Source organism: Triticum urartu, chromosome 6A, assembly GCF_056163025.1.
Source record: "Triticum urartu cultivar PI428250 chromosome 6A, HENAU_Tu73, whole genome shotgun sequence".
Lineage (NCBI taxonomy): Eukaryota > Viridiplantae > Streptophyta > Magnoliopsida > Poales > Poaceae > Triticum > Triticum urartu.
In genome coordinates, this window is record NC_141878.1 from 84,685,740 (window position 1) to 84,689,517 (window position 3,778).

Consider the following 3,778-nt stretch of genomic DNA (forward strand, 5'->3'; position numbering starts at 1 on the left):
GAGGCACATGCAATGGATTTAACAAGCCCGGAGATCTGCAATGTTCATGCTTAGCTTGCTAGCAGACTCCACATTGTTTGACAAAGTCTTGAACATCTTGTTTCAGATTTGTCCAGCAGAACAGTTTCTTGACCCGCTGATAGGTTGCTTGAATTCCAGAGTGTCCCCCCTACTGCACTGGAGTGAAAGTTAGCAATAACTTTAGTTTTGAGGGCTGTATTGGCCCCTAGCCAAATCCTTCCTTGATAGTGAATAATGCCCTCTTGCAGACTGTAGCCATCCAGAGGCTCTGAGGAAAGGGCCAATTTCTGCAGAAGTTGTTGTGCTTCCTTGTCCACTGTATATGAATTTAAAACTTCCTGCATCCATGCTGGCTGAGTGTGGGAAATTAATCGAGTGGCCATAAGATGACCCACCCTAGACAAAGCATCAGCAGCCACATTCTCCACTCCTTTCTTATACTGAAATTTGAATTCCAATCCTACCAATTTTGTCATTGCTTTTCTTTGCAATTCAGTTGAAAGCACTTGATCCCCCAGGTGACAAAGACTCTGGTGATCCGTCTTAATAATGAAAGGTCCCCTGCTCAAATAGGCTCTCCATTTCTCCACGGCCATGATGATAGCGAAAAATTCTTTCTCATAAATGGAGAGCTACTGGTTTCGCACACTCAAAGCCTTGCTGTAAAATGTTATAGGGTGTCCCTCCTGAGCCAACACTGCTCCAATGACCGTTGCACAAGCATCTGTCTATATAGTGAATTGTTTAGAGAAGTCAGGTAAAAGCAGCACCAGAGTAGAGGTCATGGCCTTTTTGAGAGCTTGGAAAGCTAGGTTGGCCTCCTCACTCCATTGAAAACCTTTCTTCTAAAGCAAGGTTTTTAGTGGTCTGGCCAACACTCCATAGCCCTTCACAAATTTTCTGTAGTATCCAGTCAGCCCAAGAACCCTCGCAGCTCAGTTGGGTTAGTTGGCACTGGCCACTTAACCATAGCCTCTGTCTTGGCTGGGTCTGTGGCCACCCCTTTGTCAGAGATGATATGGCCCAAATATTCCAACTGAGACTGAGCAAAGGAGCATTTGGATTCTTTTCCATCAAATTGATTCTCCCTGAGCAGTTGAAACACCACCCTTAAGTGCTCCTTATGCTCTTCCAGAGTGTGACTGAAGACTAGAATATCATCCATAAAGGCAAGCACAAACTTCCTAATATATGGTGCAAACAGATAATTCATGACACACTGGAATGTGGATGGGGCCATTGCCAAACCAAAAGGCATGACCTTAAATTGGTATTGTCCCAGATGTGTCTTAAAGGCAGTCTTGAACTCATCTTGAGGAACCATTCTAATTTGATGGTACCCGGCCTTTAGATCTATCTTGCAAAAATAGGTTGTGCCAGCCAACTCATCCAATAGTTCTTCCACAATTGGCATAGGAAATCTGTTCTTCATAGTGATAGCATTTAATTTTCTGTAATCAATGCAAAATCTCCATGAACCATCCTTCTTTTCACCAATAGAACAGGGGATGCAAAGGGACTCATGCTAGGTGTGATTAGTCCAGCTTTAAGCATTTCCTCCACTTGCCTCTCTATCTCATCTTTCTGTAGAGGTGAGTATCGATAAGGCCTGGAATTAAATGGATGAGCATTAGGGATAAGATGGATTGCATGGTCAAAAGTCCTGTGGGGAGGGAGTGTCTTGGGCTCTTGAAATATGTCCTGATATTCAGTAATGAGCTGTTGTATAGGTTTAGGAGGGGCTACTGAAGTTGGACTTTCCTTAGGCATAAGCATAGCAGTGGCCCATATATCATTTCCTTTCTCCCATTTCAACACTTGATCAACTGACATTCTCTGTAACACTGTTGGTTCCTGAGTCTGAATGCCCTTCAGTTTTATTTCGGTGCCTTTGTAAAGAAATTGAACCCACTTTTCCTTCCAATGGCAAGTCATAGGACTCCATTGTTCGAGCCAATCCATTCCCAGGATTATGTCATGTCCTCCTAACTCCACCACTTTCAGTGGGTAACTGAAAGTGTTGCCCTGTATCCACCAAGTGAGTTCTGGAAGTTCAGCTTTACAAGGTAACACCTCCCCATTAGCTAATTTAACTGACAGAGCAGTTTGCAGAGATTGTGGCTGCAGTTTCAATCTGTCCAGGATAGCTTCATCAATGAAACTATGCATACTGCCAGAGTCAAGGAGAATAATCACAACTTGATTTCCCACCATTGCTCTCAATCAAATTGTTTTCGGATGATCTGCACCGGAGAGAGCATTGACAGATAACATGAGCTCTTCTTTGACTGCTTCCTGCATAGCAATGGCGTCCAACACGGCGTCAGGTATTCGGTCAGCATCAGTTTCAGTCCCGACTATGGCATTTGCTTGAGCCGCCATGGGTTTAGCACAACTGTGACCTGGGACAAACTTCTCCCCACACCCAAAACAGAGACCATTTGCACGGCGGTACTCTTTCAGTTGTCGTGCGCGCCAGATATCCCCAGAGGCCTGTCCCCCTCTGCTGTCAAGTTTAGTGACACTGGATTTTGGAAATTGTCGTGGTGCCCGAGCTTGTAGTAGAGTTCCCTCTTGAATGGATGCAAATTCTGCAGCTGCTGCCACTGTGAGTGGAAACTGAATCTCCACTGCCCCACACAGTTCTTCTTTTAATCCTAAAAGAAACCGTGTGACCAAGAAGGTATCACTGATAGCAGGGTCATACAGCCGCACCTGATAGACTAACTGAAGGAAACTTCTCTTGTATTTATCGACAGTGCTTTCCTGTTTCAACATCAGCAGCGCTTTCATCTTATCCCGGTGATAGTGAGCATCAAACTCTCGTATGACAGCCTCTTTGAACTGACGCCATTCCACCCATCCCACCTCATGTTTGTATGTGAGATACCAATGTGCAGCATCACCTCCCAAGTGCAGAGTAGCTGATGTTACCTTGAAGTTCTCCGGGATGTCATAGAGCAGGAAGAATGACTCACAACCATCGATCCAGATGCGAACATCGTCCCCTTCAAATCGTGGTAAGTCCATTTTCGGCATCCATGGCCTGCGTGGGTCTGACCCTCCATGCATCCTGGATCCAGTTGAGCTGAGGATCCAGTTTGCGGCCACGGCCGGGGAACTTGTAAGGGCGGAGGCGGGGGATGCGGAGGTGGTGAGGGTAGCAACACCTCTGTCGCGTCGCGCGGTGAGGCAGTCTGCTGCGCCGCCTTGGCCCCCTTGGCCACTGAAACTTGCTCTTGGCGCACATCCGCGATCGAGCTCATCATGAGGTTCACCTTTGCTTGTACTGCGTCGATCCGGCCAGCTTGTTCCTCCATCTTCTTATCGATCTCCTCCAGCCGCGATGAGATTGCGTCAATCCCCTCAATTTTGTCCCGCACAAATTTGAGGGCCTCCAATTCCTTCATCAATCTCTCCTCAAACGCCTCCATGGCCGAAATCACCTGCCTCAATTGCACACTCGGCTTGGACGGCGCCATTGCTGCTCCCGCCCCGAATCCGCGAACCCACTTCTGGATTTACGCAGATCAAACTCGAGGGCGTTCTGCAACCTTCCGCGGGATTTACCAACAAGATCAAGAGAATAGGGAAGCGCAAACGGGTCAGACCAAGCTCTGAATACCATCTGTGATGTACTGGGATCTCCCGATCGCCATCGGTGTAGGTAGGAGCGAGTAGGTGAGGTTTCCGTGGGGAAGGGGAAGAAGGAAGGAAGAAAGGGGACGGAAGAGAAAGTGAGTGTAAATGCATCTAG

General features: G+C 47.1%; 1 pseudogene; it reads right to left on the reverse strand.

Annotated features, from left to right (window-relative positions):
* Nucleotides 1-934: 934 nt before the first annotated feature.
* LOC147964110 (uncharacterized) lies at nt 935-3,503 on the reverse strand (annotated as a pseudogene).
* Between the last annotated feature and the right edge of the window lie 275 nt (nt 3,504-3,778).